At 46.1% G+C, this 12631-nt stretch overlaps 1 long non-coding RNA gene across 1 annotated transcript; it reads left to right on the top strand.

Moving 5' to 3' along the window:
• The first annotated feature begins 11482 nt into the window (after positions 1-11482).
• LOC123406075 lies at positions 11483-12326 on the top strand. Its single transcript, XR_006612004.1, has 3 exons — positions 11483-11540; positions 11960-12052; positions 12273-12326. It is a non-coding gene; the product is annotated as an uncharacterized LOC123406075 (long non-coding RNA).
• Positions 12327-12631: the final 305 nt, after the last annotated feature.

The following is a 12631-nucleotide window of genomic DNA, read 5'->3' as shown; positions in this document are numbered from 1 at the left end:
ACTAGTGATGATGATCGTGCTGGTCATTAGATCCCAAATCGAGTACTGCTGTCGCCACATGTCGTGTCTAATCCCGGGGCCTGGGGGTGTACTGTATTTTACGTGCAAAGATGGCGCCGGTGGGACGTGGCTGAGGGAAACATGTTGCAGCTACTCTGCATTGTTCTGACATTTTTGTTTTTCGCTGGAGAAATGTAGGAGTAAATATGAGGAGCTTTTCTGTAAGATGCTTCCAGATCAATACCTATGAAGAGGCTGGGGGTTTGACCTCCTTTTCTAAAAAAAATAAAAAAAATCAATACCTATGAGCCGAACCGTTAGTCGCCAGAATTAATAGAAATTACGTTAATTTCATAGAACATGACACTGGAGTCGCCACCTCCTTCAACGAAACAAGGCAAATCTTATTGTAGTAGACATTTTTAAAAGTTATCGTGCTAAGCTCACACAAGACCAGCACACTCAAACGATAGTCGTCGTCGGAACGTCGAAGGATCCTACTTATAAGCACAAAAACATAAATGAATGAAGACCGGATCTAAGTAGATCCGTCGAAGGCAAACGTTGATCAATCACACGATCCATTAAAGACACACCTCCACAAGCCAGAACTAAATGAACAATCACGCTATTCATCAACTGTCATTACAATACAAAGAACACCAGCATTAATTTAATAGAAATTACATCAATTCCGTAGAACATGACTACATGCACTCGAGCGAGACGACGACCGCCGCCGCCTTTAGAGCCCCCCCCCCCCCGACACTTGAGAAGTTATCGTGCTAAGCTCACACATGACCAGCGCATTGGAACGGTAATCGTCGTCGAGGACGAGAAAATTGAAGGACCAATTTATAAACACAAGAACGTAAATGAATGAAGACCGGATCCAATCAGATCCATCGAAGGCAAAAAATCGATTGAATCGCACGAGATTCGTCGAAGACACACCTTCACACGTCCTGCGAAGACGCTAACGTGAGATCCATTAGTCATTGATAATTCAATGGCTAGTTGTAAGAGCCTAAAATCGACACTCCACAAGATTCCCCTTTTTATTATGTTGTTGTCGTGTGATTATTTTATTTGTGCATTCATCATCGCATCATGTGCATCATCCGCATTGCATCGGCACTCCGTTACCATCAGTTTTCAAAAATTGCATCCGTTGTTAGTTGCGGTCTCTCCGTTTTGTCGTTAATCGTTTCGGGACTAACCACACACGCACGCGCCCGCGGCGCCGTTAAAATATTATTTTTAAAAGTGTGTATAAAACTTTTTTGGATTGGGTTGAAAGTTGGTGTGCAGTCTTATTATAGTGTAGGTAGGTCGTATGCCAAATTTCATCGCAATCGAAGTCCGTTTGATACCTTAAACCTATAGCAACACTATAGCCAACCGAACCGCGCATGTTTTCGGTCTTTCTGAATTGTTGTGGGGATGCTCATTTCCCTCTCTTCTCTCAGCGCAACCACTCCACACAACCCAACTTAGCGTAGCCCCGCGATCGGAGCCGTCCGAATACGATCGAACGGCTTCAAACGGAGCAAAACCCCTCTAAACCTAGCACGTGTCTATAAATAGACTCCTCCCCATGCTAATTTTGGGTTTAAAACCCTGCCCTAGCCTCCCACCTCGCAGCTGTCGCCTCCCACCTCGCAATCTGCACCGGCAGGCCCAACCACCACCATTTGGCACCGCCCTGCTCGCCAGCCGCCCTCTGCACCGCCGCATGCAGCCACTCGGAGCGCGCCACCTGTTCCCGCGCCTCCCACCTCAGCGCTGCGCGCACCCACCGACGGCAGGACCGCCCGAGGGCACCCTGGGCCCGAGCACCGCGCGCCCGCCCGTGACCGTCGCCCCGCTCGCCCCGAGCGCCACCCGGGAGCGTCTCCCGCTCTGCCCTGCGGCGACCTCGCCAACCGACTGTGCCGCCCCTGTCGTCTCGCGTCGCCGCTCGCCGTTGCGCCTCAACGCCGTGCTCGACCCCACTCGAGCGCGCCTCCTTGCTGCTCCCTCTTGCCACCCCACGCCTCTGCCCTGCCGCCGACGACAGCCCCGCGAGGCCATCGTCCATCGCCCGATCTCCTCAGCCTCCGCCCCGTCGCCCTCCGGGCCGGATCCGGCGGGATCCAGCCGGATTCGCTCGCCCCGCTGAAAGGATCGATATGTTGACTAGAGGGGGATTGAATAGGCAACTAACAAATTTTAATCTTTTCTTTTAAGAAATTAAGTTTAGCAACAAGTAGGTTGTCTAGATATACAACTAAGTGAGCAACCTATATGATGGCAACAACAATAATAGTAAACAAGAAGTAAATACAAGTAAATATATGAAATAACCACAGGTGGGACCGATGAAGACGATGATGTGTTTTCGTAGTTCTTTCCCTTTGAGGGGAAGTCGTCTCCGTTGGAGCAATGTGGAGGCACAATGCTTCCCAAGATGCCACTAAGGCCACTGTATTCTTCTCACGCCCTCACACGATGCGAGATGTCGTGATTCCACTAAATGGTGCCCTTGATGGCGGCGATCAAACTTTTACAACACAAAGTTGGGATAATCTCCACAACTTATTTGGAGGCTCCCAATGATACCACAAAGCTTCACCATAATGAAATATTGCTTCGAGGTGACCTCTTCCGTCTAGAGTTGCATATTGGGCTTCACTTAATGTGTATGAGTTGATTGTTGTGCTTTTTACCATGTCATGTGTAATTAAATGGACATGCATCATATTTGATTGTCCATCATGCCATGAATATGTTGTGGTGTTTATTGTGTGTTGATTGTTATTTTTAGATTGTTTTTTCTTGGTAGAGTTCCGAATCGCTTCAGAGTGTAAGAGTTCGTTCGACTACGCTGGTTCGTCTGCTTCACGAATTCGTTCTTCTTCCAAGCGGGATCACAGGCAAGATGATCATTTTCCTAGATACCATTACTATCATTGTTATGCTAGTTGTCTCGTTTATATCGCTATGTCTTGCTGCCTACCACTTAAATGTCACCCTTCCAACATTTCCATGAAAAGCTTCTGACCCCTCTACATCCCAGCAAATCACTGTTTGGCTATGTTACCGCTTTCTCAGCCTTCTTATAGCGTTGCTAGTTGCAGGTGCAGTTGCTTCCATATGAAAACATGAGTTCCTTGTTACATTACCATGTTATTGCTATTAAATTTAATGCACCTATACACTTGGTAAGAGGTGGAAGGCTTGGCCTTCTAGCTTAGTGTTTTTTTCACCTTTTGACGCCCTAGTTACTTGTGTACCGGTGTTATGTTCCATAATTGAACGTTCCTAACATGTTTGCGGTGTTATGGGAACCCCCTAGATTTTTGTTTTGGGATAAAACTCTTCTCGCAAGGCCCAACATTAGTACTACATTTGCCTAATAACCTAATAAAATTGCATAGGGACTTTCCGGACCCCGTGGATAACTAATCAACCCCCCGGCCAGTGCTCCTCATGAGTGTTGGTCCAAACTAGAGCCGTGTGCCGGGCCAACCCGGGGCAACTCAGGAGATTTCTATCATACCACTGTATGTTGTGCTTATCCGTTGTGTCTTGAGAACGAGATACGCTGCTCCTATCGGGTTCGTCGACACATGGGGCGCCCATGCTGGATTTGTTTTACCTTTCTCGTACGTCTTATGCGAGGGATTCTGAGGATACTTTGGGCTATCTCGAGGTTGAGGTTTTTCACCAGGAAGCCGAGGAGATCACGGGTTTCCCGTGGTCGGGGTTTCCAACGCAGCTTGTGATAGTTTTTGATGGACTAGTTGGAGCATCCCTGCACAGTTAAATCTTTCACACGGCCGTGGTCGCGGTTATGTGGCAACTTGCAAACGTTGTTTAACACCCGGTCATAGCCAACTTGAAGTGAACTTAATTAAAATATGACAACTGTGTGTAACCGTGACTGTCTCTTCTCGTGAGTTCTGCATCCAGGGGAGGACACAATGGGGTTATGTCTGACGTAAGTACGTGTTCAGAATCACTTCGAGATCATTGTTTGTTCACGTCTGTTATGTGTAGATCACCCCGTTCTTATTCTCGTACTCGTAAGTTAGCCACTCAGATAAATGCTTAGTCGCTTGTTGCAGCCACACCACTTAACCATACCTCTCCTAATAAGCTTTGCTACTCTTGATACCTTTGGAAATGAGATTGTTGAGTCCATGTGGCTCACAGATTACTACACCAACAATTGCATGTACAGGTAAAGCAATACTTTGACGTGAGCGCGGTGATTTTTCTATTTGGAGTTTCTTTTTCTTCATCGATCTAGGATGAGTTCCAGGCCGGCAGCGTGGGATAGCAAGGATGGATGTCGTTCTTTTATTGTTTGATTTTTCTTTGTAGTCGTGCCAAAATAAGGATAGGATCGCATCTTGAACGTTACACTACTGTGACTAATGTTACACTTAAATAATGGTAATTATTTTTTCATTCATTTCATTATTCGTTACAAATATGCATTGATGGTAATCAATTTTTAACAAATGTATAAGAAATATGACACCTAGAAACAATTATGCCATTGCATATAAAATATCTAAAAGAATTCAAAAAGGACTCGGGTCTATTACAAAAGTTCATCACAAGTATAAAATATCTGAAATAAAATAAAAAATACATCAAGGTCCGTGGACCACTGAACAACCATTACAACTGCCAAAAACAACCATCGATGCATCGATGTCGCCGCTCCCATAGCAAAGTTATTTTAACATTGCCGATAACATCCGGAAATTCTTCGTGTGCATGCCCCTAAGAACCACGACACAAGAGTTGTTGTCATCGTCATTGAACACTTATATGGATCTGAAGAACCTCACATTAAATCTTGTTACTGCGTACGCACGACGAGAAAACCTAACTCGATTCCCAAGAGGTGGCGGGAATTTATGGCAAAACTCTTTCCAATCCATCTCAAACGAACTTGGAGATGAACGGAGCCCGAAAGATTGGCTCGAAGAAGAAGCATCACCATCTGTCTCATCCTCGCCCCCGCGGGGCATGAAACTCTAACTTACCTACTAGTTGAAGCCGAAGCATCAAAAATTTCCACAAACTCGCCAATGAAGATCGAGGGAAGGGAGAGGGAAAATACCTATATCTAAAAGCGGTTAGAGTTTAGATAGTACTCCCTCCGTTTCAAAATAAGTGTCCCAAGCTTAGTATAAATTTATACTAGAGCTAGTACAAAGTCGACACGCTTATTTTAGAACGGAGGAAGTAGCATTTGCCCTGTAGGGCCTGTTCGAACGTGCTCCGGCTCCGCGCTTCTGTGCAAGCGGGCGAGGAGCTGGCCGAACGGTGCAGCTTCAAGAAGCCCACTCGTGGAGAATTTGCAACCCGCACTGCAAATTTGAGAAGCATCGATCGCCCATCTTCGCGAAAACGAGAAGCTGGAGTTGTTCGATATTACTACGTGCGAATGCCCTCCTGAAGTGCCTCCTCCAAACGTTTTCCTCTCGCTGCATCACGCCCGAGCCATTTTCTCTCGCTACAGTGCACCACGAACCCTTTTTTGCCGCAGAATGCTCGAGTTAGAGGGTGCTGGATACGTTTTAGTCCCATGACTAAAAGTAATGAGACTAAAACTTGCTAGCCTCACCCATGTTTGGATCCAAGTACCAAAGAGACTAAAATCAAGTTAATGAGTATTTATTATCCTCCAAACCCTTCAATCCAGAACTTGCATGAGGAGTTAAATGAAGAGAAAGAGGACTAATGCATATTTTAGTAGGGGTATCCCTAACTAAAAGACTTTAGCCTCAAGACTAGTTTTAACCTCTCTTTAGTCAGGGGTGCTTGAAACTTTAGCCTTTTAAAAAGACTAGTTTTAGTCTATTGGATCCAAGCACCCTCTTAGCTATCGCTGACTTCACTAGAAGTTGGCTCGTTTGGAAAGCGTGCGAGCTTCCGAACGGGCCCTTAGCAACCGATGCCTCGGACCACGTTCTTCTCTTGGTATAGCGAAACTTCACAAATATTTTAAAATGGAGACAAAAAAAAAATCATCATCACTTTACTAAGAAGAAGGGAATTATCAGTTAATTTATGAAAACTCGGGCAAATACGGGAAAATTTTTCTCAAATATGAAATGCACTGCCAAAATCAACTTGGGGTGCTTTTTAAATACACGGAGCATGCTGCAATTTCTTTTTTTGATGTGGCGACAGACAGACAGACATCTCCTTTTCGGAGATATCATTCTCTTGCGACTCCGCAGGCTGAAGATTTGGAAACCGGTTGCGGATGCGGCCGTGCCGACCGATCCTCTTTTCTCTACCCGGGCAGAAAGCGCGTACTGCTGGCTTGTGGCTGGCCGGCGGTGCGGCTCAGCTTTCCGAGAGGACGGACGGGCACCTGGGGTGCCGCTGGCGCTGGAAAAGGCCAGCGAGCGGCGGCGCCCGCTGCCGGAGACACGAGCGGCAAAAGTGGCCGCTTGCAGCGATCAATCCGGCCACCCCCGGCTGGTCGTGGTCGATCGAGTGCTCAGGATCCGTAATCGCCGTCTCGATCGTGCGATGCGATGCGCCCGCACCCGACCCAACCCAACCCAACCAACCTTCCCCAACCCAGTGACAGCGTGCCCGACCACCACCGGTCATGGGCACGTATAGTGGGCTTGCTGCTAACACACTATCTTAGATACGAGCCGCTGCCATTTTTCATTTGAGGGCGTGCCATCTTTTTTGTCAAGGAAGGTGATTGATTAACTGAAAAACGAGCCGTGAGTGGCACAGCCCAAGGTGAGTGGGGCAGTGATGCCTCCATAAAAGCTAGGCTAGGCTACGTACGGGGTACGGCGCTGTCCTCCGATGATCCCATCTGGCCGACCTCTGCGCCGCGCTTTTCTGCCCAGCGTACCTCAACTCTACTGGCAGCGTGGAAAGCCTGTAGTGCGACCTCGGGGGCCTATGCGAGCGGGTCGGTCAACCGGGATCGACTGCTGCAAGTAGATCAAAGTGTCAGCTCATCTCTCCATCACAAATTCGTGGTCATCGGCTCATCGCCATCTAGCATCGGATACGGGTGCGCTGCGACAAATTCAGACGAATGCAGAGACTGAACTGAACCTTTGCAAGAAAACAATAATTCAAAAACAGAAAAAACGTTGCGAGAAGCAGATGGAACAAGCGTCGTGGCATTAATTGTAAAGTGTGCGACACGGACCCTACTAAGGCTGGACCATCCATCCGTGTCGGCGAGACCCGCCAGCCCAGCCTACGTTCGTATCATTCATCACCGTAATCCGAAATAATTCTCGACGACACTGGTCCTCTCGCTGGCCACACAGTTGTGCTGCTACTACTACCACGTAGCAGGCCCGCACCGACACAGCATCCGTCTCCTGTTGTCCATGGCTGCTCTACGCTCGGTAGAGGTCGTTTCACATCCCGGCTTGTTTGGAGCTGCAAAACGGTTTCTTCCCTTCTTTTGAATTTTGATCTCTCTCTCTCGAGCGGCTGAAATCAGGAGCGGTGCACGGCGCGTAGTCCCTTCTGCCGCCTGGGAAAGGTCGGAAATGCCGGATGGGATCTTGCGGCGAATCCACCCGGTCGGTCGCTGCAGCACGGTAGATGCGGCCGATGCGGCCAAGGACGCACGGCGCCCGAATCCATCTGCCGCCCCGCGTTGGATGCCGTACGCGATCACGGGCCGGGTTAGGTCATCTCCAATGGTTGTAAGATAGTTGTTGGTAATTTTGACATATAGAATTTTTAATGATGTGTCATACAATAAATGAGGGCATTGTGATACAATAATTTTGACATATAGGATTTTTGATGATGATTTTTGAGGGCCCTTAACCAAACGGGCGAGTACGGGCCCGCGATGCCCTAACCCGCGATCACGGGCCGGGTTAATCTGAGGGCCGAGTGTGTAGACTGTAGAGCACGAGTAGATGGATGGGAAGACGGACAAAGAAGAACAGCTTGGATTTTCGAACGCGGGCGTCGATGTCAAACAGCAGGTTGGCGGACGGCCACTTTTATTATCCGTTGCGGTTGGGCGCATGTACTCTACTACGTGGGATGCGGCCAAGATTGCACCGACGCGTTCGATGACGTATGATTACGCTCGGCACCGCAGCAGCTGAAATCGAACCGCGGCTGGCTTGGGCCTAACACGGGAGGGAGGGGCTTCTCCACTGCCGGTGGGCACATAAAAACCGGCGAACAGCGGTCAGCGATGAACAGAATTATCAGGAGCGACCAGCACTCTCATCCCTTTCTTTCCTGATTGCACGCACGGCCGTCTCAGTCGCTCGGTCAGTATACATGGATTGAGACTTGGGAATGGGACGTTGTCGCATGGTAGTAGTGGCAGTTCAACACCAGCGTGACATTTTTTATTTTTTTTGGCTGAATCGCTGCTTGGTACCCATTTTACATGCAGTTTTGGGATCTACTCCCTCCGTTTTAAAATATAAGTCTTTTTAAAGGTTTCATTAAAAGACACCATACGAATGTATATAGACATATTATAAAATACTAGCAAAAGGGTCCGTGCGTTGCAACTGGAGAAAAAAATACCACACGCTTTTAATCTTTTTATAATCATTTTAATTTATTAAAATAATAAGCTAACTAACTAATGTAGTCAGTCCTATCCTATTTTGTTGAGAAATCAACCCATTCATTGTTAATTCCATCATAATGAGAAATTGAGCGCGACAAGCAAATCAAAACAAAGAGGCTACGTGAATTGATCAATGGACTGTTATCTTATTTCACTCATGGGATAGAGAATGTGGGATCAGATGACAAACTGAAGGTGGTGTTCCATTCTTTGTCACACAAATCCCCACAAAACAAAATTTCTTGCCGGTGCTTGGCACACGGTTGGAGGCATGGGGAGGGGATCTCACCAGATGATGAGTTCGTGTCGGAGGAGGGGATACGATGAGGGGAGCAAGGGTTAGGCGCCTCTATCTGGCCATAAGGAGTCGCCGTTGCCGCGCCATAACCTCGGAGTTCCCCGTGTTAGCCATGGAGGCCCGCCTCCACCTGCAAATACTTCGCTCCGCTGCGCCACCGCCGTTCTGCATCGAGCAGACGCATCATCCCCGGTCACTGTAGCTGTCGCGTTGATTTGATCCAGAAGCTGTGCTCGAACGCCGAAACGGGGGCAGCAAGCGGGCAAAGGTACGACCGCGGAGGCGGGTGGGTTGAGATCGACAACAGTGGTGGTTGAGGTCGCCCGCGATGACGAGTGGTGTGGCAGCGGCCCGGGCACAGGCCAGGGTGGACTAGGGTCGACGCGATGCGCTCGAGCGCCGCAACGGGGGCAGTGAGCGGGGAGAGGTACGACCGTGGAGGCGGGTGGGTTGAGATCGGCATCGGTGGCGGTTGAGGTCGGCCGCGGCGGCGAGTGGTGTGGCGGCGGCCTGGGCACAGGCCAGGGTGGCTCAGGGTCGACGGGAGGAGGCGATGCGTACGGTATAAGTTTTGCAGCGAATCGTTTTTTCCTTTTGCGTTGCAGATAAATGACGGAGTGCGGGTTGAATAACAAAAATTACACGGTTTTTTTATAAAAAATACCGCGGTGGGTTTTCCGACGAAAGCAATAGCCGCTTTATTATTAGGTATAGATAGATTCATTCATTTTGCTTCGTACGTGGTCTCCTAATGGAATCTCTTAAAATACTTATATTTAGAAACGGAGGGAGTACTTCTCCGTTCCTAAATATAAGTCTTTTAAGAGGCTTCACAAAAAGGACTACATACGGAGAATGGCGTTTTGGCTCCCGGGAGCCATGGAGGCCTTTATTTTTGAAAAATTCAAATTCAAATTTTTATGATTCAAAAAATTCTGAAAAAAATATGCATGTATGTAAATATGTAACCTACATGTGTGTAAAATTTCAGGTCAAAATACTTTAAAACATGATCTGTATAAAAAAGACAAATTCATGGTTTAAAATGATGAATGGTAACATGTGTTAAAAAGCCTCAGATTTGTCTTTTTTGCACAGCCCTCATTTCAACGTATTTTGTTCTGAAAATTTACACACTTGTGTATTATACATTCATCTATCTATGTATTTTTTTTAGAATTTTTTGAAACATTAAAATACAAATTTCCACTGAATTTGAAGTTTGAATTTAAAGGCCTCCAGTGAGCTCGGGAGCCAAAAGCAATATTCGCTACATACGGATGTGTATAGTCATATTTAGAGTATAGATTCACTCATTTTGCTCTGTATGTAGCCCTCTAATGAATTTTCTAAAAAGACTTATATTTAAAAACGAAGGGAGTATAAGTCTTTTTAAAGGCTCCGCTAAAAGACTACATACGGATGTATATAGACATATTTTAGAATATAGATTCACTTATTTTGCTCTGTATGTGGTCTTCTAATGAAATATCTTAAAAGACTTATACTCCCTCCGTTTGAAAATACTTGTCCTAAAAATAGATGTATCTAGACTTATTTTAGTTATAGATACATTCATTTTATTTATTTTTAGGACAAGTATTTCTAAACGGAGGGAGTAAGCATGTTACGAAAATGCGCCGTAAAATCGGCAGGCATGTACCGGAGCCAAATGCTCCTTGCCCCCAACTCAAACTTTTTAAAGAAATGTGGATAGCAGATCATATGAGTGAGAACACGAGGCACTGCAACTGAGCAAATGGAGAACAGAAAAGCGACCGTGCTTCCTGACAAACATGTACTCCCAGATACTTAGAAAGCATCTGATCGGATGGTCAATTCAAAAGAAAGAAGAGATTCGATCGGAGAATTTTTATCCAAAAAGACCCCTTTCAAACGTCATTGTCAGAAAAGACCACCTGTGAACACTAAAAACGAAAAGGACCCCCTCTCCGGGTGGCGGCACGCGCGCCAGGCGGCACGTGGCACGTGCCGCCACCGCCCGAGGCGGCTGGGGAACATGCCGCCACCAGCTGAGACGGCCGACTGCGCACCCCGTTCCTGCCACGTCGCGTCGTAGCGGACAGAGCCTGGGTGGGCCCTGCCGCCACCACCCCAGGCGGCCGGCCGAATCTCCGCGCGCTACGACAGCGGCGCTGATTGCGCTGACTCCGAGGCTGCTGTCTTCTGCTGGTGGCAAACGGCGCTAACTTCCGGCATTGACGGCGCTAACTCTCACCGACAAAACAGTGCACATTATCTTCTTTATATACCGACGCTGCCTCCTCTCTCACTCTCCCGTTGCCTCCTTTCTCTTGCTTCAGCACACACAACAACTCCTCTTCCTCACTGTCTTCTCTTTCTCTCAAGAACTATGTCATACATATTTTAAGTGCCGATTTAGGACGGTTTTAAATTGGATTTTGAAGACGTCGTAGTTGAGTAAAAGATAGATCAAGGCAAGAGTTTTCCATTTCTGTTGATTGTGTTTGCATGCATGATGTTTTTTAGGGTTATTCTCACTGTCTTCTCTTTTCTCTGTAGCTGAAGAACACACTCCTTTGTTCACTTTGATTCAAGATTTCTGGTCTTTTGGGTTGGATTTCTAATATGTTGCAGTTGAAAGAAAGATAGATCAAGGTAAAATCAATTCATTTTCGTAGGTTTTGTTCGCATGCACGAAAATTTTAGTATATTTGATTAGTTTTTTAAGTATATACTTTGTGTTGTATGTTCACTGTAATGTATCAATTTGTGTAGTAAATATATATGCAAGACGCACGCATGCAACTAGCATTTTTGTTCATGTGATGATAGGTCGATTACTTTCATAAATTACTGGTGACATGTTTATCCATGCAACTGCATTTTAAAAACCTTAGGAAGGTAAAAAAAATATGTGTGTAACATTTTTGTTCATGTGATAATATGTCGACTCCGTTTTTGTTCATGTGATAACTGGTGATAACCTTAGGACTGCATTTTTGTTCATGTGATAATATGTGTAGTAATTATATATGCAAGACGCGTGTGTAATATTTTTGTTCATATGATAATAGGTCGAATTCGCTGATATTATACTGGTGATAAGTTAACTGTGATATTCGGAAGGATATTTTTGTATTCGTAAGGATATCCTTATCAAACCAGAGGTATGAATGACATATTCTAATTTATGATGTATTTATTTTGTATATGTAGTGTCGCCACAAATGGTACAATATAAATTATTATGCGTAGATGTATAGTCATTTTGTGAATATTTGTCAAATTGTTATATGTAAAAAAAGATAAGTAATGGATATTATTACAATGTAAATATAAGAATATGATTTTTAGTGGACTAACTATGTAAATATGGCTGCTCGTTAGGTACTATGGAAAATTTGTTAGTGTTTTATGGGCACATCGTACGTGAGGGTCCTTCTGGCGTGGATGTGTCTAGGTGCGGGATGACTACAGTTGTAGTGAAAGACATGGTTAATGTAGAGTATGCGGCAGTTAGAAGGTGTATCCGAGCAGTGTTTGGTTCAGCGATGAATGGAAAAAAAATGACCATGGAGGCTTTCGTGGTTGAGGGAGGAAATCGTTGCGTCGTACATGGGTTTTGCAAGCAATCCCAATAACTCCATGTATGGACAACCCATGGTTTATGTGGAGTTCATTTCTGCCAGTGATGTCGCCGAGTGCAGTAGCGGTGCCGGTGAGGCCGAGTTGGCCATAACTGTAGC

The sequence above is a fragment of the Hordeum vulgare genome, chromosome 6H, assembly GCF_904849725.1.
Source record: "Hordeum vulgare subsp. vulgare chromosome 6H, MorexV3_pseudomolecules_assembly, whole genome shotgun sequence".
In the NCBI taxonomy this organism is placed as follows: Eukaryota; Viridiplantae; Streptophyta; class Magnoliopsida; order Poales; family Poaceae; genus Hordeum; species Hordeum vulgare.
This window is presented reverse-complemented; position numbering and strand designations above follow the sequence as displayed.